This window comes from Ursus arctos, unplaced genomic scaffold (assembly GCF_023065955.2).
Source record: "Ursus arctos isolate Adak ecotype North America unplaced genomic scaffold, UrsArc2.0 scaffold_22, whole genome shotgun sequence".
NCBI lineage: Eukaryota > Metazoa > Chordata > Mammalia > Carnivora > Ursidae > Ursus > Ursus arctos.
Window position 1 is genome coordinate 39,422,926 of NW_026622897.1, and position 27,101 is coordinate 39,450,026.

Consider the following 27,101-nt stretch of genomic DNA (forward strand, 5'->3'; position numbering starts at 1 on the left):
AACACCTTTTGTGTGCTTATTCATCATTACTGTATCTTCTTTTCTGAAGTAATGAAATCTTTGCCCATTTCTTTCTTTGGTTGTTTATTTTATCATCATTGACTCTTTAGAGTTCTTTATATATTCTAAACCCACATTTTTTGTCAGAAATAGGACATATAAATAGTTTCTTCCAGTTAATGGATTTTCTGTATATTTTTGAAGAATGGAGGTTTTTAATTTTGATAAAGTTTAATTTATAACTTTTTTATTTTCTTGATCACACTGTTGGTGCCATATCTAAGAAATAGTTGTCTAATTCAAAGTCACAAAAATTTTCTCCTATGTTACTTTTTAAAGTTTTATACTTTTGTATCTTACACTTAAGACTATGTATGATTCATTTTGAGTTAATTTTTAACTGGTGGAGCTATGGATCAAAGTTCATTTCTCTTAAATATAAGGATATCTAATTGTTCCAGCACCATTCCTTAAATATAAGAATATTTTTTAGATTCTCTATTCTGTTTCATAAATCCATTTCTCCATCTTTATGTCAATTTAACACTGTTTTGGTTACTGAAACTTTGTAATAAATCTTGAAAATATGAAGTCTTCTTTTTCAAAGTTATACTGACTATAATAAGTTCTGTGCATTTTTGTATGAATTTTAGAATCAGGTCTGTTATTTTCTATAAAAAAAGAAAACCTGTTGAGATTTTGGTTGGAATTGTATTAAATCTATAGATAAACTTAATGAGAAATGACATACAAATAATATTGAGTCCAAAACATAAGCACAATATATTTCTCTATTCATTTAGATCTTCTTTAACATTCTAATATTTTCTTTTTCCTCTTTTCTTAATAATAATTTTTTGTTATGTTATGGTAGTTGCCATACAGTATATCCTTAGTCTTTTTTTGATAATTTTTATTTTCTTATATTAGTCACCATACAGTACATCCCCAGTTTTTGATGCAATGTTCCATGATTCATTATTTGCGTATAATACCCAGTGCACCATGCAATTTGTGTCCTCCTTAATACCCATCACTGGACTATCCCAATCCCCCACCCCCCTCCCCTCTGAAACCCTCAGTTTATTTCTCAGATTCCACAGTCTCTCATGGTTCATTCCCCCTTCTGTTTACCCACCCTTCCTTCTTCCCTTTCTTCTCCTACTAATCTTCCTACTTCTTATGTTCCATAAATGAGTGAAACCATATGATAATTGTCTTTCTCTGCTTGACTTATTTCACTTAGCATAATCTACTCCAGTCCCGTCCATGTTGCTGCAAATGTTGTGAAATTGTTCTTTCTGATGTCTGAGTATTACTCCATTGTATATATGGACCACAACTTCTTAATCCAGTCATCTGTTGAACGGCATCTCAGCTCCTTCCACAATTTAGTTATTGTGGACAATGTTGCTATGAACATTAGGGTGTATATGGCCCTTCTCTTCACTACGTCGGCATCATTGGGGTAAATACCGAGTAGTGCAATTGCTTGATCATAGGGTGGCTCAATTTTTAACTTTTTAAGGAATATCCACACTGTTTTCCAAACTGGCTGTATGAAATTGCATTCCCACCAACAGTGTAAGAGAGATCCCCTTTCTCCACATCCTCTCCAATATTTGTTGTTTCTTGTCTTGTCAATTTTTGCCATTTTAACTGGCATAAGGTGGTATCTCAATGTGGTTTTGACTTGAATTTCCCTGATGGCTCATGTATTTGAACATTTTTTCATCTGTCTGTTAGCCATTTGTATGTCTTCATCGGAAAAGTGTCTGTTCATATCTTCAGCCCATTTTTTTTTATTTGATTATTTGTTTTTTGTGTACTGAGTTTCAGAAGTTCTTTGTAGATCTTGGATACCAGTCTTTTATCTGTAGTGTCATTTGCAAATACCTTCTCCCATTCCGTAGGCTGCCTCTTAGTTTTTTTGACTGTATCCTTGGCTGTGCGGAAGTTTTTATCTTGATGAAGTCCCACAAGTTCACTTTTTCTTTTATTTCTCTTGCCATTGGAGATGTGTCATGAAAAAAGTTTCTGCAGTGATGTCAAAGAGATTGCTGCCAAAGTTCTCCTCTAGTATTTTGATGGATTCCTGTCTCACACCGAGGTCTTTCATCCATTTGGAGTTTATCTTTGTGTATGGTGTGAGAGAGTGGACAAGTTTCATTCTTTTGCATGTAGCTGTCCAATTTTCCCAGCGCCATTTATTGAAGAGACTGTCCTTCTTCCACTGGATGTTTTTTTGTGTTTTGTCAACGATTAGTTGCCCAAAAAGCCGAGGGTTCATTTCTGGGTTCTCTATTCTGTTCCATTGGTCTATGTGTCGGTTTTTGTGCCAGTACCATGCTGTCTTGGTGATCACTGTCTTGTAGTATAGCTTGAAATCAGGCAACGTGATACCCCGAGCTTTCTTTTTCCTTTTCAACAATTCCTTGGTGATTCGGGACCTTTTCTGGTTCCACACAAATTTAAGGGCTATTTGTTCCAGTTCTTTGAAAAATGTCATTGGTATTTTGATTGGGATGGCATTGAAAGTGTAGATTGCTCTGGGTAGCATAGACATTTTAACTATGTTTATTCTTCTGATCCATGATCGTGGAATATTTCTCCACCTTTTTTTTTGTCTTTTCAATGTCTTTCAAGAGTGATCTGTAGTTCCTAGAATATAGATCCTTTATGTCTCCTGTTAAGTTAATTCCAAGATAATGTATGATTTTTGGTGCTATTGTAAAAGGAATGGATTCCCTAATTTCTCTTTTTTCAGTCTCATTGTTCGTGTATAGAAATGCAACTGATTTCTGAGCATTGATTTTGTATCCCACCATATTACTGAATTGCTGTATAAGTTCTAGTGATTTGGGGGTGGAGTCTTTTTGATTTTCCATATAGAGTATCATATCATTGGTGAAGAGAGACAGTTGACTTCTTCTTTGCCGATTTGAATAACTTTTACCATTTTTATTGTCTGATTGCTGTTGTAAGGACTTCTAGTACTATGTTAAATAATAATGGCGAGAGTGGGCATCCTTGTCGTGTTCCTTATTTTAAGGGAAAGGCTTTCAGCTTTTCCCCATTGAGAATTATATTTGCCATAGGCTTTTCATAGATAATTTTTATGCAATTGAGGAATGTCCCCTCTACCCCAACACTCTGAAGGCTTTTAATCAGGAAAGGATGCTGTATTTTGTCAGATGCTTTTTCTGCATCATTTGAGAGGATTATACGGTTCTTGACTCTTTTCTTGTTGATGTGATCTATCACATGGATTGATCTGTGAATGTTGAACCACACTTGCATCCCAGGGATGAAACCCACTTGGTCATGATGCATAATCCTTTTAATGTACTGTTGGATGCTATTACCTAGGATATTGTTGAGAATTTTGACATCCATATTCATCAGGGATATCAGTCTATAATTCTTTTTGATGGGGTCTTTGCCTGATTTGGGGATCAAGGTAATACTGGCCTCATAGAATGAGTTTTGTAGTTTTCCTTCTGTTTCTATTTTTTGAAACAGCTTCAGGAGAATAGCTATTATTTATACTTAGAATGCTTGTTAGAATTCCCTGGGAATCCATCGGACCCTGAACTCTTGTTTTTGGGGAGGTTTTTGATCACTGCTTCAATCTCTTCATAATTAATCAGTCTGTTTAAATAATCAATTTCTTTCTGTTTCAGTCTTGGTAGTTTATAGGGTTTCTAGGAAGGCAGCCATTTCTCACAGGTTGTTTAATTTAGTGGTATATGGTTGTTGAAAAAAAGTTTCTAATGATCCTTCCTATTTCATTGGTGTTGGTTGTGATTTTGCCCCTTTCATTCATAATTTTATTAATTTGGGTCCTTTCTCTATCCTTTCTCTTTGTCTTTCTCTATTCCTTTCTCTAGTCTGACCAGTGTCTTATCGATCTTATTTATTTTTTCAAAGAACTAGCTTCTAGTTCTGTTGATCTGCTCTACTGTGCTCCTGCTTTCTAATTCATTGATCTCTGCTCTAATCTTGATCTCCTGCCTTCTCATGCATGAGTTAAGCCTGCTCTTCTGTTTCAGGTCCAGCTTCTTGAGGTATATAAAAACTGCATTTTAGATTTTTCTATTCTTTTGAGTGAGGCTTGGATGGCTATCTATTTTTCCCTTAGGACTGCCTTTGCAGTGTCCCATAGGTTTTGGACCACTGTGTTTTCATTCTAATTGGTCTCCAAAAATGACTTAATCTCCTTTTTAATATCCTGGTTTACCCAATCATTCTTGAGCAGGATGGTTCTTAGTTTCCAAGTGTTTGAGTTTCTTCCATATTTTTCCTTGTAATTGAGTTCTAGTTTTAAGGCATTGTGGTCTGAGAATATGCAGGGAATAATCTCAGTCTTTTGGTATCAGTTGAGACCTGTTTTGTGACCCAGTATATCTTCTATTCTGGAGAATGTTCCATGTGCATTTGAAAAGAATGAGTATTCTGTCTTTCTGGGGTGTAGTGTTCTGTATATATCTATGAGGTCCATCTGGTCTAGTATATCATTCAAAGATCTTGTTTCTTTGTTGATTTTCTGCTTAGGTTTTCTGTCTATTGCTGAGAGCAGAGTGTTGAGGTCCCCTACTATTAACATATTTTTATCTGTATGTCTTTTTATTCTGGTTAAGATTTGGCTGTGTATCTAGCTTCTCCCCTGTTGGGGGCATAGATATTTATAATTGTCATATCCACTTGTTGGATACATCCTTTAAGAATAATATAGTGTCCTCTGTATCTCTAACTACTGTCTTTAGTTTACAATGTAATCTGTCTGATATGAGAATTGCTACCCCACCTTTCTTTTGCAGTCCCTTGGCATGAAAGATGGTTATCCATCCCTTCACTTTCAGTCTGGATGTACCTTTAGGTTCAGAATGAGTCTTTCGTAGACAGAAAATGGATGGGTCGTGTCTTTTTATCCAGTCTGCAACCCTGTGGTGTTTTATGGGAGCATGTAGGCCATTCACATTAAGAGTGATTATTGAAAGATATGATTTTAATGATGTCATGTTGCCTGTGAAGTCTTTGTTTCTATAGTTTGTAATGGTCTGTTCTGTATCACTCTTGGGGTCCTTTTACTTTTACAGAACCTGCCATAATATTTCTTGTAGGGCTGTCTTGGTGATCACATATTCTTTCAGTTTTTGCCAATCTTGGAAGGTCCTTGTCTCTCCATCAATTCTGAATGACAGCCTTGCTGGATAAAGGAAACTTGGCTGCATATTCTTCTCAGTTAGAGCTCTGAATATGTCTTGCCAACCTTTCCTGGATTGCCAGGTTTCTGTAGAGATGTCTGACATTATTCTGATTCCTCCCTCTGTACGTGAGAATTCTCTTCCCCCTGGCCGCTATCAAGACTGTATATTTGAATCTAATATTTGCAAATTGCAATATGATGTGATGTGGTGTACGTCTGTTCTCATTGATCTTGGGAGGGGTCCTCTCTGCCTTTGGATATGAATGCTTGTTTCTTTTGCCAGATTAGGGAAGTTCTCAGCTACAATTTGTTCAAATATCTCTTCTAGATCTCTCTGTTTCTCCACTCCCTCGATGATGCCGATGAGTCTGAAATTGGTACATTTTATTGAGTCAGTAATGTCCCGTAATCTACATTCTTGAGATTGGATTTCTTTGAGCCAAGTTTCCATTTTTTCCTTCTTTTCTACCATCCCATCTTCCAATTCACTAATTTGTTCTTCTGCCTCATTCACCCTGGCTGTCAGAGCATCTAGTTTTCACTGCATTTGATTCATAGAATTTTTAATTTCTGCCAGATTCGTTCTAATTTCCGCCCTTAGAGATTCTATATTCTCATTAACATTTTCATTAATACTTTTTTCAAGTCAACACATCATCTTGACCATTGTTACTCTGAACTCCATTTCTGATGATTTGGTTATATCCATATCCATTAGTTCTGTGGCAGTGGCCACAGACTCATTGTCTTTTCTTTGCGGGGGGGTTGGGATTTCTCCTTCTCGTCATTCTGATGAGGAGAGGTTGCGCGGTTGTCCAGAGCCCAAATTATTGACTAGAACCCATGCAGTGTGCACTTGTTTTATAGGGACCTTAGGGATGTGGGTTTCTTGATTTTTCAGTCTGCCTTCTGGGGGAGGGGCCTGCTGCACTGATAGTCAGGCAACCCTGTTTGGCTAGAGTTGCACTGTCCCCTGTGAGGGGAGAGGGGGATGTTCACACTGTGAGCTGGTATTTCCAGGCTTTTGTTCTCTGGCGGTTTTCCCTGGCGGTTTGCTGTGCCACTTTTGAGAGTCAGAGAACCAGTAGCTGAATCTCAGCCTCTGTCTCAGAACAGAGGGATTGCAGACAGTTCTCCACTGGGCCCCTCTGGCCACTTTAACTCTGTTTCTGTTGCATCCTGGGATGTGCGTCCCACAGCCGGCATCCCAGCTCTCACTTCCAGGGCTGACACATCTCTGTCCTTTGTGTTTCTAACACCGCCAGCCACCAGCCGCCCCTGCGTGCTCTGGAGCTCCGTTTCAGTGTGGTTCACGCACTCCAGAGCTCTGGTTTTCAGACTGGTTGCACGCATTTCCCGGCTCACTGTCTCAGTCTGCTCTCTCGCAGGTGCCGGTCCATAAGTCCGCCCATTCCCCAGTGCAGGTGGCTACCTCTTCCCAGCGCCCGAATGCGGCGGCTCCCTCCCCCTTCCATTTATCTTCCAATATCTGTGCGTGGTTTCATGGCTCCCCGCTTCGTACCTCAATACTCATCCCTGGAGATGTTCATTTGTAGAGATCCAGATGTATCTTCCTGCGTCTCAAGCTGATTCTGTGGATGTTCAGGATGGTCTGGTACCTAACCAGCTCGACTCAGGGAACCAGCTGAAAAAGGGGACCCCTACTCCTCCGCCATCTTAACTCCCCTCTATTTCTTGTATTGTTTTATTATTTTTTCACTTATTGCATTGACTGTAGTTGTTGAATACAGTGGTGAGAGCAGACATTCTTGTCTGTTCCTGATCTTAGATGGATAGCATTTAGTCTTCACCATTAAGGTTTTTGTTTTATTTTGCTTTTCTCCTCCCTGAATTGATCCTTTCTCTAATCTTACAGGTAGAGAAACTAGGATTTTCTTGGTGCTTTTTTGTCTGTGCCTTTTGGCATTTTATTGGTTGCTGGCTTCTTTGGCACCCAGTCTGGGGTATATGAGGCAGAAAGAAAAGCCAGAGAATTGACCACCACATCATTCCTTGGGTTTTAAAGTTCCAGTGTGCCTTCTTTGCTCCATCTTTCAGAATCTTTTTCTGTTTGTTTTATATATATCCACCATGATTTTTAGTTGCATTAGTAGAAGGAATTAAGGAAAGATGTCTACTCTATTTTTCTAGAAATAGAAGTCCTACTCAGTTATCTTTTAGAGATTTAAATGCTAAGAAAAAAAGCGTATATTTATTTGTTTACTGACCTTCATATTTTCCCTTCCTTGTGTAGATACATTTTTCATCTGGTATCATTTTTTTCTCCCTAAAGTACTTCCTTTAGTATTTCTTGGTGTATGGATCTGCTGTAGATTAAGTCTTCTGGCTTTCCATGCCAAGTAGAGGGTTTATTTTACCTCTATTTTTGAAAGATTTTTTTTGATGGCTGTAGAATTCTTATTTGAATTTTTTCTTTTATTACTTTAAATATGTTGTTCCAGTATCTTCTTACTTGCATTATTTCCAACAAGAAATTTGACATCATCCATATATTCTTCCTTGTATGTAAGAAGTCATTTTTATCTTTGGCTATGTGTAGGATTTTCTCTTTATCACTAGTTGTTTTTATTTTTACTATTAATATTATTATTTTATCAGTATTATTAGTTTCAGAAGTAGTATTAAGATTCTTCAGTTGCATATAAACCCAGTGCTCGGGGTAAACAGAAGGAGGAATGAACCATGAGAGACTATGGACTCTGAGAAACAAACTGAGGACTTCAGAGGGGAGGGGGTGGGGGAATGGGATAGGCTGGTGATGGGTATTAAGGAGGGCACATATTGCATGGTGCACTGGGTGTTAATACGCAAGTAATGAATCATGGAACTTTACACTGAAAACTAGGGATGTACTGTATGGTGACTAACATAATATAATAAAAAATAAATAAAAATAAATAGATAAACCCAGTGCTCATTACATCAAGTGCTTTCCTTAATGCCCATCATGCAGTTATCCCTTTGTGTTTGGGTTGATGCAGAGCATGAAATCAGTCATAATACCTGGCTTGCTAAAATGTAACATAGAGGCCACTGAGGGCAGGGAAGGTTTTGGAGAAGGATGTAGGCCTTTGGAATGCTGAAGCCTGTGTGACCACTCTGCTGTTGGAATGCCATGGGGAATTGCCTTTCCAAAACTTTCCTAGCCCAAACAGCCGCCCTGTGATCTTAGAGATGTAGGCATTGTCCCTTAGGCTATGTTTAACAGAACTCATAGAACATGCAAATTAGCATATTGTATCTTTTGAAACAGATCCTCCCAGTTCAGGAAGATCCCTTGTCACACAACATGTGCTTGAGGAACAGTGATAAGGATTTGTGATTATCCTGAAGGACCAGTAAAAGTGGGAACAAAGAAGAGCAAAGTGTCTTTGCCTCTGAGCATTGACCCCTTGCCTTCTCCTCTCTTTCATAGCAAAGTTTGGAGTAATCTTTCATCAGTCTGTATAGGGATTGCTGGCCATTCCCAGCACCTTTTTCCCACCCACCTCCCCTCCAACAACTCTTAGTTTCCTAGAATTCAGCATCTCTTATGTTCTGCCTCACTTTTAATTTTCATCTTATTTCATTTTTCATTCACTTCCCATATGTTCGTTTTATTTCTTAAATTCTACATATGAGTGATATTACATGGTATTTGTCTCTCTCTGACTGACTTATTTCAAGTAGCATAATACCCTCAGGCTCCATCCATGTCACACAAATGGCAAGATTTCATTCTTTTTGATGGCTGAGTAATATTTCATTATCTGTTGTTTCCTGAGTTGTTAATTTAAGCCATTCTGACTGCTATGAGGTTTTGATTTGTATTTCCCTGATGACAAGTGATGTTGAGTATTTTTTTCATGTATCTGTTGGCCACTTATATGTCTTTGGAGAAACATCTGTTTGTATCTTCTGCCCATTTCTTGACTGGATTTTTTGTTTTTTGAGTGTCGAGCTTGATAAATTCTAGAAAGGCTTTGGATACCAGTCTTTTATCTGATAAGACATTTGCAACTATCTTTTGCCATTCCATAGGTTGTCTTTGCTCACTGTTTCCTTTGCTGTGCAAAAGTTTTGTATCTTCATGAGGTCCCAATAGTTCATTTTGCTTTTGTTTCTCTTGCTTTTGGAGATGTATCTAGCAAGAAGTTGCTGCAGCCAAGGTCAAATGAGGTTGCTGCCTGTGTTCTCATCTATGATTTTGATGGATTCCTATCTTACATTTAGATCTTTCATCCATTTTGAGTTTATCTTTGGATATGGTGTAAGAAAGTGATCCAGTTTCATTCATCTGCATGTGGCTTTCCAATTTCCCCAACACCAGTTGTTGAAGAGACTGGATTTTTTCCATTGGATATTCTTTCCTGCTTTGTTGAAGATTAGTTGACCATAGAGTTGAGGGTCCACTTCTCCGTTCTCTATGCTGTTCCATTGATCTATGTGTCTGTTTTTGTGCCAGTACCATACTGTCTTGATGATTATAGCTGTGATAATACAGCTTGAAGTCCAGAATTGTGATCGTGTTGCTTCCGTGCTTGGTTTTCTTTTTCAACATTACTTTGACTATTTGGGGTCTTTTGTGGTTCCATATGAATTTTAGGATTGTTTGTTCTAGTTCTATGAAAAAGGATGATGGTATTTTCATAGGAATTATTTTAGATGTTTAGATTGCTTTGGGTAGCATAGACATTTTAACAATATTTGTTCTTCCAGTCCATGAGAATGGAATGTTTTTCATTTCTTTGTGTCCTCCTTGGTTTCTTTCATGTATTCTATAGTTTTCAGAGTACAGATGTTTTATCTCATTGGTTAGATTTATTTCTAGGTATCTTATGATTTTTGCTGCAATTATAAATGGGATAGATTCCTTGATTTCTCTTTCTTCTGCCTTATGTTAGTGTATAGAATGCAACTGACTTCTGTGCATTGATTTCATATCTTGTGATTTTTCTGTATTCCTGTATCAGTGCTAACAGTTTTGGGGTGGAGTCTTTGGGTTTTCTAAAGAGAATATCATGTCGTCTGTGAAGAGTGAAAATTTGACTCCTTCTCTGCCAATTTAGATACCTTTTATTTTTGTTCCTGTTGTCTGATTGCTGAGGCTAGGACTTCCAGTATTATCTTGAGCAACAGTAGTGACAGTGGACATCCCTGTCACGTTCCTAACCTTAGTGTAAAAGCTCTCAGTTTTTTCCTTTTGAGGATGATATTTGCTATGGGTTTTTTTGCATATGGCTTTTATGATATTAAAATATGTTCCTTTTCTCCCTACACTATGGAACCGGGCAGAAACAGCGGTTCAACAGGACTTTTGGCAATTTGGAGGAAGTAGCAGCTTACAAGTGCCTGAGCCTTTGTGCACCCTGCCCCACCCTCCCCCCTCCTGAAAACACGGGTTTTTGAAGTAACCCTGATTCGAGCCGCACTGACACTTGCATCCTCACCTGTCCAGTCGGCCCTGGCACCTTGGAGGTCTGCCTTCAACAGGGGCCTTCTAAGAACAGGACCCGGTTAACATTAAATTCGATGCTTTCTTCTTTTAAAAAAAAGAATTTTAATCAAAACAGGATGCTGTATTTTGTCAACCATTGAGAGGATCATATAGTTCTTGTCTTTTCTTTTATTAATGTTGTGTAACATTGATTGATTAGTGAATGTTGAACCACCCTTGCATCCCAGGAATAAATCGCACTTGGTCCTGGTGAATAATCCTTTTAAAGGACTGTTGGGTCCTATTGGCTAGTGTCTTGGTGAGAATTTTTGTCTCCCTGTTCATCAGGGATATTGGTCTGTGATTTTCCTTTTTGGCAGAATCTTCATCTGGTTTTGGGATCAAGTTAATGCTGGCCTCATAGAATGAGTTTGGAAATTCTCCTTCCATTTCTATTTTTTGGAAAAGTTTCAGAAGAATAGTTATTAATTACTTAAATGTTTGCTAGAATTCTGCTGGGGAGCCACCTGGTACTGGACTCTTGTTTGTTGGGAGATTTTTGATTACTGATTCAAGTTCTTTTTTGGTTATGGGTCTGTTCTGGTTTCCTAATTCTTCCTGTTTCGGTTTTGGTAATTTATATGTTTCTATGGATGGATCCATCAATAGATATATTCAGATCATTTCATTCTACAGCAACAGAATGCACATTCTTCTCAAGTGCACATGGAACATTCTGCAGAATAGATCCCAAATTGTGTCACAAATCAGGTCTCAACCAGTACCAAAGATTCAGATTATTCACAGCCCATTCTCAGACTACAATGCTTTAAAACTTGAACTCAATCACAAGAAAAAAATTGGAAGGAACACAAATACATGGAGGTTAAAGAACGTCCTACTAAAGAAGAAATGAGTATACCAGGAAATTAAGGAATTTAAAGAATAAATGGAAGCAACTGGAAAATGAAAACACGACAGTTCAGCACCTTCAGAATGAAGCAAAAGCAGTCCTAAGACAGAAGTATATAGCAATATAGGCGTTTCTCAAAAACAAGAAAAGCCCCAATACACAACCTTACACCTAAAGGAGCTGGGAAAAGAACAGCAAATAAAGCCTAAATCCAGCAGGAGAAGAGAATAAAGATTAGAAGAGAAACCAGTGACATAGAAATAATGAAACACACACACACACACACACACACACACACACACACACCATAGAACAGATCAATGAAACTAGGAACCAGTTCTTTGAAATAATTAATAATACCTATATATCCCTGACCAGACTAACCAAAAAGAAAAGAGAAGGGACCCAAATAAATAAAATCATGAATGAAAGAAGAGAGATCCCAGCCAACACTGAGGTAATACAAATAATTTTAAGAGAATATTATGAGCAATTATATGCCAACAATTTAGGCAATCTGGAAGAAATGGATGTATTCCATTCCATAACTAGTCTTGAGATTTGATTATGATATGCCTTGCTCTCATTTTTATTAATTTTTTTTATCTTGGGATTCATTGAGATTCTTTTTTTTTTTAAACTTCATTTATTTATTTGACAGAGAGAGACAAAGCCAGCGAGAGAGGGCACACAAGCAGGGGGAGTGGGAGAGGAAGAAGCAGGCTCCCAGCAGAGGAGCCTGATGTGGGGCTCGATCCCAGAACTCCGGGATCACACCGAGATCCAAAGGCAGACGCTTAATGACTTAGCCACCCAGGCACCCCTCATTGGGATTCATATAGTTTGAATCACATATTGAACATTTTGACCATCATTTCATTGAATTTGTTATGCCTCTTCCCTCTTAGTGATAGCAATAACATGATGTTAGGCTGCTACCTTAGTCCTGTAGCTCACTGATTATTTTTTTCAATTTATTTAAACCCAATATTTAAGTTCTCAATAATTTCAACTTCTATGTCTTCAAGTTCAGGAATCTTTTCTGCTGCAAATGTCTTTTTTTAAAAATATATAATTATTATATGATGTTAGTCACCATACAGTACATCACTGGTTTCTGGTGTAAAATACGATGATTCATCAGTTGCGTACAACACCCAGTGCACCATGAAATACGTGCCCTCACTACCAGCCATCACCAGCCTATCCCATTCCCCCACCCCATTCCACTCTGAAGCCCTCAGTTTGTTTCTCAGAGTCCATAGTCTCTCATGCTTCATTCCCCCTTCTGATTACCCCCCCTTTCTTTATCCCTTTCTTCTCCTACTGATCTTCCAAGTTCTTATGTTCCATAGATGAGAGAAATCATATGATAATTGTCTTTCTCTGCTTGACTTATTTCACTTAGCATTATCTCCTCCAGTGCTGTCCATGTTGCAGCAAGTGTTGGGAAAGTGTTCTTTTTGATAGCTAAGTAATATTCCATTATATATATGGACCACAACTTCTTAATCCAGTCATCTCTTGAAGGGCATCATGGCTCCTTCCACGATTTAGCTATTGTGGACAAAGCTGCTATGAACATTGGGTGCATAAGGCCCTTCTCTTCACTATGTCTATATCTTTGGGGTAAATCCCCAGTAGTGCAATGGCTGGGTCATAGGGTAGCTCAATTTTTAACTTTTTAAGGGACCGCCACAATGTTTTCCAGAGTGGCTGCACCAACTTGCATTCCCACCAACAATGTAAGAGGCATCCCCTATCTCCACATCCTCTCCAACAATTATTGTCTCTTGCCTTGTCTATTTTTGCCATTCTAACTGGCGTAAGGTGGTATCTCAGTGTGGTTTTGATTTGAATTTCCCTGATGGCTAATGATTTTGAACATTTTTTCATGTGTCTGTTAGCCATTTGTATGTCTTCATTGGAAAAGTGCCTGTTCATATCTTCTGCCCATTTTATGATTTGTTTATTTGATTCTCCTGTATTGAGTTTGAGAAGTTCTTTGTAGATCCTGGATACCAGTCCTTTATCTGTAGTGTCATTTGCAAATATATTCTCCCATTCCGTGGACTGCCTGTTAGGTTTTTTTTTTTTTTTTTTTTTTACTGTTTCCTTGGCTGTGCAGAAGTTTTTATCTTGATGAAACCCCACAAGTTCATTTTATCTTCAGTTCCTCTTGCCTTTGGGGATGTGTCATGAAAAATGTTGCTGTGACTGATGTCGTAGAGGTTGCTGCCTATGCTCTCCTCTAGGATTTTGATGGATTCCTGACTCACATCGAGGTCTTTCATCCATTTGGAGTTTATTTTTGTGTATGGTGTGAGACAGTGGTCAAGTTTCATTCTTTTGCATGTAGCTGTCCAATTTTCCCAGCACCATTTATTGAAGAGACTGTCTTTTTCCCACCGGATGTTTTTCCCTGCTTTATCAAAGATTAGTTGCCCAAAGAGCTGAGGGTCCATTTCTGGGTTCTCTATTCTGTTTCATTGGTTTATCTGTCTGTTTTTGTGCCAGTACCATGATGTCTTTGTGATCACAGCTTTGTAGTACAGCTCGAAATCCGGCATTGTGATGCCCCCAGCTTTGTTTTTCCTTTTCAACAATTCACGATTCGGGGCCTTTTCTGGTTCCATACAAATTTAAGGGCTATTGGTTCCAGTTCTTTGAAAAGTGTCCTCGGTATTTTGATTGGGATAGCATTGAAAGTGTAGATTGCTCTGGATAGCATGGACATTTTAACTATGTTTATTCTTCCAATCCATGAGCATGGAATATTTTTCCATCTTTTTGTGTCTTCTTCAATGTCTTTCAAGAGTGATTTGTAGTACCCAGAATATAAATCCTTTACGTCTCTGGTTAAGTTAATTCCAAGGTAACATGATTTTTGGTGCTATTGTAAATGAGATGGATTCCCTAATTTCTCTTTCTTCATTCTCATTATTCATGTATAGATGTGCAACTGATTTCTGAGCATTGATTTTGTATCCCGCCACATTACTGAATTGCTCTATAACTTCTAATAGTTCGGGAGCGGAGTCTTTTGGGTGTTCCATTTGGAGTATCATGTCATCTGTGAAAAGAGAGATTTTGACTTCTTCTTTGCTGATTTGGATACATTTTACCCCTTCTCGTTGTCTGATTGCTGTTGCAAGGACTTCTGGTACTATGTTGAATAATAATGGCAAGAGTGGGCATCTTTGTCATGTTCCTGATCTTAAGGGAAAGGCTTCCAGCTTTCCCCCCTTGAGAATGATATTTGCTGTAGGACTTTCATAGATGGCTTTTATGAGATGGAGAAATGTACCCTCTATCCCTACACTCTGAAGGGTTTTAAATAGGAAAGGATGCTGTGTTTTGTCAAATGCTTTTTCTGCATCAATTGAGAGGATCATATGAATTTTGGCTTTTTTCTTGCTAATAAAATCTATGAACCTGATAGATTTGCGAATGTTGAACCACCCTTGCATCTCAGGTATGAATCCCACTTGGTCATGATGGATAATCCTTTTAATGTACTCTTGGATGCTATTAGCCAGGATCTTTTTGAGAATTTTGGCATCCATATTCATTAGGGAAATCAGTCTGTAATTCTCCTTTTTGATGGGGTCTTTGCCTGGTTTGGGGATCAAGGTAATATTGACCTCATAGAATGAGTTTGGTAGCTTTCCTTCTGTTTCTATTTTTTGAAATATCTTTAGGAGAATAGGTATTATTTCTTCTTTGAATGTCTGGTAGAATTCCCCAGAAAAACCATCCGGGCCTGGAGTTTTGTTGTTTGGAAGGTTGTTTATCACTGTTTCAATCTTTTCATAATTAATTGGACTGTTTGAAAAATCAATTTGTTCCTGTTTCAATCTTGGTAGTTTATAGGTGTCGAGGAAGTCCTCCATCTCTTCAAGATTGCTTAATTTATTGACATATAGCTGTTGATAAAAGTTTCTAATAATCCTCCCAATTTCATTTGTCTTGGTGGTGACCTCTCCCTTTTCATAATTTTATTAATTTGGATCCTTTCTCTCTTCTGTTTGGATAAGTCTTCCCAGTGGTTTGTCAATTTTTTTACTCTTTCAAAGAGCCAGCTTCTAGTTCTGTTGATCTGGTCTACTGTGCTCCTGGTTTCTAATTCATTGATCTCTACTTTAATCTTGATCAACTGCTTTCTCGTGCATGGATTGGGCCTGTTCCTCTGTTGCTGTTCCAGCTTCTTGAGGTGAGAATATATAAACTGCATTTTAGAATTTTCTATTCTTTTGAGTGAGGCCTGGATGGCTATGTATTTTCCCCTTAGGACTGCCTTTGCAGTGTCCCATAGGTATTGCACTGTTGTGTTTTCATTCTCATTGGTCTCCATAAATTGTTCAAATTGATTTTTTATTTCCTGGTTTATCAAATCATTCCTGAGCAGGATGGTTCTTAGTCTCCAAGTGTTTGAGTTTCTTCCAAATTTTTCCTTGTGCTTGAGTTCCAATTTCAAGGCCTTGTGTTCTGAGAATATGCAGGGAATAATTTCAGTCTTTTGATATCAGTTGAGACCTGTTTTTTGACCCTAAACATGGTCTATTCTTGAGAATGTTCCACGGGCATTAGAATAGAATGAGTATTCTTTGGTTCTGGGGTGTAGTGTTCTATATATATCTATGAGGTCCAACTCATTGAGTATGGCATTCAAAGCTCTTGTTTCTTTATTGATTTTCTGCTTAGGTGCTCTGTGTATTTCTGATTATGGAGTGTTGAGGTTCCCTACTGTTAACATATTTTATCTATATGTCTCCTTATTCCGGTTGAGAGTGGCTTGTGTATCTAGCTGCCCCCATGTTCGGGGCATATATATTTATAATTGTAATATCCACGTGTTGGATACATCCTTTAAGAATAATATAGTGCCCTTCTATGTCTTTGGTTTAAAATCCAATCTGTCTGATATGAGAATTGCTACCCCAGCTTTCTTTTGAGGTCCATTGGTGTGAAAGATGGTATTCAATCCCTTTACATTCAGTCTGGATGTATCTTTAGGTTCAAAATGAGTCTCTTGTAGACAGCAAATGGATGGGTCATGGTTTTTATCCAATCTGCAACACTGTGGTGTTTTATGGGAGCATTTAGGCCATTTACATTGAGACTGATTATTGAAAGATATGATTTTAATGATGCCATGTTGCCTGTAACGTCTTTGTTTCTATACATTGTGACTTTCTGTTCTGTATTTCTCCTGGGGCCTTTTTACTTTTATAGAACCCCCCTTAATATCTCTTGTAGGGATGGTTTCATGGTTATGAAATTGTTCAGTGATTGGGGATTCTGGAAGGTCTTTATCTCTCCATCAATTCTGAATGACAACCTTGCCGGATAAAGGATCCTTGGCTGCATGTTTTTCTCTGAAAGAGCTTTAAAAATGCCCCCCCCCAACCCTTTCTCTCATTCCAGGTCTGTGTAGACAGGTCTGACGTAATTCTGATACCTTTGCCTTGGTATGTGAGAAATTTCTTTGCCCTGGCCACTTTCAATACTGTATCCTTGGATCTAATATTTGCGAATTGCACTATGACATGACGTGGCGTAGGTTTGTTGTGGTTGAGCTTGGGAGGGGTCCTCTCTGCCTCTTGGACACCAAAGCTTGTTTCCTTTTCTAGATTTGGGAAGTTTTCAGCTACAATTTGTTCAAATATCTCTTCTAGCCCTCTGTTTTTTTCCACCCCCTCGGGGATGTCTATGATTCTGACATTGGAACGTTTCATTGAGTCAGTAATCTCCCGTAACCTACAGTCTTGAGATTGGATATTTTTGAGCCAAGTTTCTGTTTTAGCTTTCTCTTCTACTAACCCATCCTCCAATTCGCCAATACGTTCTTCTGCCTCATTAACCCTGGTCATCAGAGCCTCTAGTTTTGACTGCATTTGATTCATAGATTTTTTTTTTCTGCCAGATTCACTCTCATTTCCACCCTTAGAGATTCTATATTTTCATGAACATTTTCGTTAATACTTTTTTCAAGTCTACACATCATCTTGACCATTGTTACTCTGAACTCCATTTTTGATAATTTGGTTATATCCATATCCATTAGTTCTGTGGCAGAGGCCACAGACTCATTGTCTTTTCTTTGCTGGGGGGGGATTTCTCCTTCTCGTCATTCTGATGAGGAGAAGTTGTGGGGTTGTCCAGAGCCCAAATTATTGACCAGGACCCATGCAGTGTGCATTTGTTTTATAGGGACCTTAGGGATGTGGGCTTCTTGATTTTTCAGTCTGCCTTCTGGGGAAGGGGCCAGCCATGCCGATACTCAGGCAACCCTGTTTGGGTAGAGTCTCCATGTCCCCTGTGAGGGTGGATAGGGATGGGCACACTGTGAGCCAGTATTTCCAGGCTTTTGTTCTCTGGCAGCTTCCCCTGGAGGTTTGCTGTACCTCTTCTGAGAATCAGAGCAGCAGTAGCCAAATCTCAGCCTCTGTCTCAGAACAGAGGGATCGCGGACCATTCTCCACTGATTTTCTGGCCACTTTAACTCTCTTTCTGTTGGTGCTACTCAACCCTGCAGCGTCCCTGGATGTGCACCCCACAGCTGGTGTCCTAGCCCTCACTTCCAGGGCTGGCACGTCTCTGTCCTTTGTGTTTCTATATCACCACCAGCCACCAGCTGCCCCCACGTGCTCTGGAGCTCCATTTCAGTATGGTTTGTGGGTGCTCTGGAGCTCCGGTTTTCAGTCTGGTCCTGTGTGTTCCCCAGCTCATTGTCTCAGTCTGCTTTCTCGCGGGTGCTGGTCCATGAGTCCACCCATTCCCCCGTCCATTTATCTTCTGATATCTGTGCGCAGTTTCATGGCTCCCCGCTTCCTACCTCAATACTCATTGCTGGAGATGTTCATTTGTAGAGACCCAGATGTATGTTCCTGCATCTCAGGCTGATTCCATGGATGTTCAGGATGGTCTGGTACCTATCTAGCTCAACTCAGGGGACCAGCTGAAAAAGGGGTCCCCTACTCCTCTGCCATCCTAACTCCTCCCTCCCCTGCAAATGTCTTATCTACTACTTTCCAATCCAGTATATTTTTCATTTCAGACATTTTAATCTCTGAAGACTTGAGTTTGCTGTTTTTATATTTTTAATGTCACTGCTTAACTTTTTGAACATATGGAATATGTTCATATAAGGACCCTTTTAATGTCCTTGTCTGCAACTTCTAACATCTGTGCCATTTCTTGGTTGTTTTGATTGTTTTCTCTCTTCTTATCTTTGCATTCCTGCCAATTTTGATTGTATGTCTAACATTCTTAATTTTACCTTTCTAACTGCTAAATATGTTCATATTGCTATAAATATTTTTGAGCTTTGCTCCGTGTTGTAAAGTTACTTTGACCGGATTGATTCTTTTTGGTCTTTCTTTCAAAATGTGTTAAGTTGAATCAGAGCAGTGGTTTATTTAGCCTAACTCTTCTGTACTACTGAAGGAAGCCACTTCTGGTACTCTATCCAATACTCCATGAATTGGAAAGTTTTCTAATCTGCCTGATAGGAAAACACCTTATGACTTTCCTTGTGTGGGTCCTCAACACAATAATTTCTAAGCCTCTGGGGTGTTTTTCCCACAGCTTTGTGTAGTTTACTAATATACATGACTTTATTAATACTCTGCTATATTCTCAAGGGGACCCTATTGAGACATTGAGAATTCTTTGCTCAGCTTTGTCTTCTCCAGTACTCAGTTGCACCAACTTCAGGTCCCTTGATCCTTCTGGACTCTCGGGTTCATCTTCTCAACTCAAAGAATCTGTCATGGTGTGCCTAGTTTCCCCCACCCTCTGCTGTAAATAGAACCATCTCAAGGTAGTAAGCTGAAAAATTTGTAGAGCTCACCTCATTTGTTCCCAGTCTCTGTCCTTTGTTGCCTGACATTAAAAGCTTGACACCATATTTCACACATTGTTTCTAGTTTTGGGTTCTTTCAGACAGAGCAATAACTCTAGTCCCTATTACTCCATCTTGTCTAGAAGCAGAAGTCTCTTATCCTTTTATTACTTATCTTTGTCAACACAGAATTGAAAGAAGAAAGAGAAAGAAAGAAAAAGAACAAAAGAGAGAGAGAGAAAGAGAAAAGAGAAAGAAAGAAAGAAAGAAAGAAAGAGAAAGAAAGAAAAGAAAGAAAGAGAAGAAGAAAGAAAGAAAGAAAGAAAGAAAGAAGAAAGAAAGAGAAAGAAAGAAAGAAAGAAAGAAAGAAAGAAAGAAAGAAAGAAAGAAAGAAAGACCACCTTTTCTAATTTTTATATTCACAACATAACTTTCTGTCTTAGGATTTTTATATGTTGGAGAAAGAACAATTATGTCCTCTCCAATACAGCAACCCCATTGTCTAACACAAATTCTAGAAGATAAAATTCAATCTTTAAATGATTGATTGAATAAATGAATAAATGAACAAGCATATAAAGTCCTAGCTGTACTGGAGGAGAGAAATACAAATCTCAGTTAGGTAACACATACTGATTTTAAAATTTTTTATACAATAAAATTGAAATAGAAATGAAAAAAGGAATACAGAAAGAAAATGGAAGAATAACTTGCAGAAGTGATTAGCTATTGCTTAAAAGTGAGGTGGGAGCCCAGGCTTGCCAAAAATATGTACAACTGGATATGAGCCAGAGTTTTGAAGATTGATTCCTAGTCATTGACTATCCCAAGAGGGTGGGGTGCATACTGTCAAGTCCACTCCTTTTTTCAATTCTATCTTAGGTAGGTCCTTCTTTCTCCCTCCCTCTTTTCCATGTTTGATATTACGTGTGTTATTTTTAGGGAACCTAAAACTCATTAGCCAAATAATTATGTTGATAGGGTTTGGTAGGGACTAGACAGATTAAATATGAATCTAACAAGAGCAGAGAGTACTATATGTAATTGAAAAATCAGACAAGATTACCTTTAAGTCCTTTCTAGATCTGCATTTCTTTTTACCTGTGGGGATACAAAGGGAAAATGAGCAGTGCTCTGGATTACATTAGGGTATGCTATTTCATTTACAATTTACTATTTACAGCAGCATAATATCACACTATTTTTCTTTTAATTTGATGTTACTCCAAAAGGTTATTTTAAACTGTTAATTTTCTATGGCTGCAAACTGAGGCTTATAAATAAAGCTTGGGGCAAAATCACATTACCAAAATAATAACTGTACATATGAAGGCTTGTGGTCTGTTCTAGTTCTCTCAATTAATATAGCACTATTCCCAGAAAACAAAATAAAGCAAACCACAAAAATCATTGCCTGCTTGAAGTTAATTCTTCCATGAAAACCATGATGGGTCAGGACACCCTTGTGTATTTTTTATACCTGCCCATCTTGATATATGTCTAATATTTTCTCTTGCCTTTAATTCTGTAAACATTTTATCCTTAGTTAGTGCTTGTTTTTGATGCAATCAAGTCCATGGCACACCTGTCACTGAAGATGAAAAAAGTTAGTCATTTGGGAAGAGGATGGTCACATTAACTCTTGGAAGACACAAAGGATAATTTATGAAATTGAGTTTTTGAGGACATAACATGATGCCCTCATGACTGAAAAGAACTCATGGATCTCCTGGAAGGTCATCTCCTCATTCTCACTAAAGTGTTGCAGGGCCCTTAAATGCCAAATTAAACTCTAGATTTAATGTTATACAGTTTAGTAAAGTAGTTTTAAATGGTTGAAATGAGTCTTTGTAAGAAATATCATTCAGAATGTTTATTCTCCAGCTGCTTCTATGTGGCTGCAAATCAGCCTGGTTGAACATGTTTACACCTTGCTGTTCTGTTTCTCTTTTGGAAATGCACTTTTATCTTTAATGTAGATACTATCTGTGTTTTAGGGTGCAAATCTGCATCCTAAAGGATTCAGGCCATTGGGATGCAAAGGCCATGAATTGTGGCATTTGATTTTCAGTAGAAATGACAGTCTTCATTTTGACACTGAATTCCTCCCCGAGCTATACACTGAAAGGAGAGAAGAGTGTAAAAATGAATCGTAATAGCCAGCTCTTTGGCAGACCAGGGCAAAAAGAACACAGTGTCAGGAGGGCACACCATAACAATAAAGAAAAAGTAATTTTCTCCTCTAGGTGAGTGCTCTTTATTCTCTAAGGGTATCTAACTTGAAGAAGGTAAATTATTTTTTCCCTGTGCCACTTAGTATCCAAGAGGACATAGTTTACCTCATAATGTCAAAATATGTTCTTGCCATGAAAATGTTTATACCTCTTGTTTGTTACAAGGAGAGTTCTTGGCTCAGAGTTGAGCTGATCCCTTTGTAAATCACCCAATCCAAGGCTAAGAGGTTTCAGAGCATAAGAGCAAGTATACAAATAAATAGAAGCTTTTTTTTTTTAGGGGTAAGTAGAAGTAAGCTTTTAAGCTCCTCCAGTGCTTGTGATTTAACTGCACTGTTCCCTTGGAAACAGAGATTTTTTAAAAAATCTAAAATTGTTAAAAGGAAAATAAATTTTTCTTTTTGGTTTATAGGAGTATGATTTAATCTCACATATATCTCACAGCTAGGTTCTGTAGAGATGATTTTCTCTTGCTTTCCTGCGATCCCACGTGTAGAAAAGGAGACTTGACCAGTTGAAGGCCCTAAGACAAACCTACCACTTTAGGAAGCATTACTCAACTCATTGTAAAGTCACTGATAACAAGAGAGCATCTTATAAACAAAATAACTTTATTTGAACTCCTTTATGACTAAGGAAATAATTTATCATTGGCTTGGGAATTCATTACTTTTGCTACATCTTTTAAGACAGAATAACACTGTGTGTTAATATTCACACTTAGATATCTTTAAACAAATGGTCACACTACACAGAGCCATCCAAACTGAGTGTCTAAAGCTCAGCTTTGGCAATTCATCTTTCATAAAATGTCGAGACTGCACTGTCATTTTGTTACAAGTCATGTATGAAACTCAAAAGTAACAGGATTGTGTACATACATGAGAGTTGGAGTATTATTTTTCATTCACTAATTCATTTGTTCTCTTACCATTTATTAGGAACCTATCGTGAGCTAGACACTGTGATAAATGGTGAGGTTAAAACATAAACAACACAAACACAATCTTAGTATTGGTATCCTGGGGCTTCTAATTTAGTTTGGCACATGGGCATTGAGCAGGAAACCACACAAATAATTGGAATTGTAATAAGTCCAACAAAGGAAAAGTAGAAGATACTATAAAATATGTAGTAGGGGAATTTAATTCAGTTTGGAGATTGGAATGTCAACAAAAGCTTCCCTTTTAAAACTGGGCCCAAAGAATGAATGGAGGTAACAGGATGAGGTGGGGAAGAGAAATGTTTGTAGAGAAATTAAATTCGGCAGAGGTGCTAAGGGGAGAACAAGTTTGAAGTAGTCAAGGAATTAAAAGGGAGTCAACATTGTTGAGAAAATAAAAAAGGATGAATAGTTTATTTAATAGTCTCATTTGTTTAATAAACATTTATATAATTTTTATTCTGTGCCAGGAACAACTGTAAGTGCCATATAAATATTTACTCAGTTAATCCTTATAAAAATCCTATAAGGTATAATTATCCCCATTTTATAGATGTGAAAACTAAGAGACAATTTTATAATGAGACCAAGGAACATATGGGCACTTGAAAGCCATGTGAAATGTTTAAAAATTTCTCCTAAGAGCAATAGGAATTTGTAGAATGGTTTTAAGCAGAATGCCTTTATCAATATCTCTGCTCAATGCCTGAAGAATGAGATTAAGAGGTAGAGAGCTTAACAACAGTGTTTCCGGAATGAAGGATCAGGACTTGGAATAGATGTGATCTGCAGTAGTGAGAGGGAAAAGTCAAGGATGATTTTTCAGGTTCTCTCATAAATAAATAGATACAGGACCATTTACTGGTTTATGGAACACAAACAAAGAAACATGGTTGGGTAGGAAGGACAGAGAAGAACCACACATTTTACTTAACCTGAAATGAGTTTGAAGTTCCTAAGATATATTTATGTGTAGATGTAGTGAATATTTGGACTCTGGAGAATGAAACTCAAGAAAGTTTTGAGAAAGATATATACTAATTTAGAAGTTATTTGACATCTATTTTTTGTCATATTTTAAATGTAAATTTTAGTAGTTAACATACAGTGCAATATTGGTTTCTGGAGTAAAATTCACAGATTCATCACTTACATACAACACCCATTGCTCATCACAAGTGCCCTCTCTAATACCCATCACCCAGTCTAGCCTATCCCCCACCCATGTCCCTCCATCAACCCTCGGTTTGTTCTCTATCATTAAGAGTCTCTTCTGACTTGTTTTACTCTCTCCTTTTTTCTTTTCTCCCTTCCCATATTTTCATCTGTTTCTTTTTAATTTCACATGAGTGAGATCATATAGTATTTGTCTTTCTTTGACTTATTTCACTTAGCAGAGTACACTCTAGCTTCATCCATGTCATTGCAAATGGCAAGAGTTCATTCCTTTTGATAGCTGAGTAATATTCCATTATGTGTATGTACATATACACACATGTATATATCACATCTTCTTTATCCATTCCTTAGTCGATGGACATTTGAGCTCTCTCCATAGTTTAGCTATTGTTGATATTGCTGCTATGAACATTGGGATGCATGTATCCCTTTGAATGTGTATTTTTGTATCCTTTGGGTAAATACCTACTAGTGCAATTGCTGGATCATATGGTAGTTCTATTTTTAACTTTTTGAAGAACTTCCATACTGTTCTCCAGAGTGGCTACATCAGGATGCATTCCCACAACAGTGGACGAGAGTTCCACTTTCCCTGCATTCTCAGTAACACTTGCTGCTTCCTGTGTTTTTAATTTTAGCTATTGTCACAGCTGTGATATGGTATCTCATTGTGATTTTAATTTGTATTTCTTTGATGATGAGTAATGTTAACCATCTTTTCATGTGTCTATTAGCCATCTGGATATCTTTTTTTGAAAACTGTCTATTCACGTCTCCTGCCCACTTCTTTTTTTTTTTTTACATTATTTTATTCACCATACAGTACATCATTAGTTTTTGATGAAGTGTTCCATGATTCATTGTTTGCGTATAACACGCAGTGCAACATGCAATACGTGACCTCCTTAATATACATCACTGGACTAACCCATCTCCCCACCCCTTCCCCCTCTGAGACACTCAGTTTGTTTCCTGGAGTCCAAGGTTCATTCCCTTTTATTCCCTCCCCTTCAGTATTCCCTTCCTTTTCCTGATGTCCTCCATGCTATTCCTTATGTTCCACACGTAAATGAAACTATATGATAATTGTCTTTCTCTGCTTGACTTATTTGACTTAGCATAATTCACTCCAGGTCCATCTATGTCTATGAAAATGATGTGTTACCAGTAACGAAATTGAAGCAGTAATCAAAAACCTCCCTAAAAAAAAAAGCCCAGAGCAAGATGGCTTCCCAGGGAAATTCTACCAAACATTTAAAGAACAAATAATACCTATTCTACTGCAGCTGTTCAAAAAAAAAAAAAAACAGAAAGAAGCAAAACTTCCAAACTCCTCCTATGAGGCCAGCATTACCTTGAGCCCCAAACCAGGAAAAGACCCCATCAAAAAGGAGAATTACAGACCAATATCCCTGATGAATATGGATGCCAAAATACTCAAAAAGATCCTAGCCAATAGGATCCAACAGGATAAACATTAAAGTGATTATTCACCACGACCAAGTGGGTTTTATGCCTGGGTTGCAAGGGTGGTTCAACATTCACAAATCAATCAATGTGGTAGAACACATCAATAAAATAAAAGACAAGAACTATATGATCCTCTCAATTGATGCAGAAAAAGCATTTAACAAAATATAACATCCATTCCTCATTAACTCTTCAGAGTATGGCATTTGAGGGAATGTTCCTCTGTATCATAAAAACCATCTATGAAAAGCCCACAGCAAATATCATTCTCAAAGGAGAAAAGCTGAGAGCTTTTCCCTTAATATCAGGAACACAACAGGGATGACCACTCTCACCACTATGGTTCAACATAGTAAAGTCCTAGCCTCACCAATCAGATAACAAAAAGAAATAAAAGACATCCAATTTGGCAAAGAAGTCAAATTCTCTCTTTGCAGATGAATGATAGTTTATGTGGAAAACCCAAAAGACTCCATCCCCAAATTACTAGAACTCATACAGCAATTCAGCAATGTGGCAGGATACAAAGTCGATGCACAGAAACCACTTCCTTTTCTATACTCTAACAATGGAACTGTAGAAAGAGAAATTAAGGAATTGATTCCATTTACAATAGTACCAAAAGCCATAAGATACCTAGGAATAAACCTAACCAAAGATGTAAAGGATATATCTCTATAAACTAAAGAACACTTATGAAAGAAATTGAGAAAGACACAAAAAGATGGAAAAACATTCCATGCTCATGGGTTGGAAAAGTAAACATTGTAAAAATGTCTATCCAGGGGCACCTGGGTGGCTCAGTCATTAAGCATCTGCCTTTGGCTCAGGGCATGATCCCAGCGTTCTGGGATCGAGCCCCACATCAGGCTCCTCCACTGGAAGCCTGCTTCTTCCTCTCCCACTCCCCCTGCTTGTGTTCCCTCTCTCACTGGCTGTCTCTATCTGTGTCAAATAAATTTAAAAAAATTAAAAAAATGTCTATCCAGCCCAGAGCAATCTACACTTTCAATGCCATTCTTATTAAAATACCACTGTCATTTTTCAAGGAGCTAGAACAAACAATCCTAAAATTTGTATGGAACCAGAAAAGACCCTGAATTACCAAGGGAATGATGAAAAAGAAAAACAAGGCTGGGTTACCTGGCTTCAAGCTATATTACAAAAGCTGTGATCACCAAGACAGCATGGTACTGGCACAAAAACAGACACATAGACCAATGGAACAGAATAGAGAACCCAGAAATGGACCCTCAGCTCTATCGTCAACTAATCTTCAACAAAGCAGAAAAAAATATCCAATGGAAAAAAGACAGTCTCTTCAATAAATGGTGCTGGGAAAATTGGACAGCTACATATAGAATAATGAAACTGGACCATTCCCTTACACCATACATAAAGAAAAACTCTAAATGGATGAAAGACCTCAAAGTGAGACAGGAATCCATCAAAATCTTAGAGGAAAACATAGACAGTAACCTCTTCAAATACCGGCCACAGTAACTTCTTTCAAGACACATATCCAAAGGCAAGGGAAACAAAAGCAAAAATGAACTATTGGGATTTCATCAAGATAAAAACTTCATTTGCCCATTTCTTAACTAGGTTATTTGTTGGGTGTTGAGTTTGATAAGCTCTTAATAGATTTTGGATACTAATCATTTATCAGATATGTCATTTACAAATGTCTTCTCCCATTCTGAAGATTGCTTTTTAGTTTTGTTGATTGTTTCCTTCACTGTGCAGAATCTTTTTTTTTTAATGATTTTTTATTATATTATGTTAGTCACCATACAGTACATCCCTGGTTTCCGATGTAAGGCTTGATGACTCATTAGTTGTGTATAACACCCAGTGCACCATGCAATAT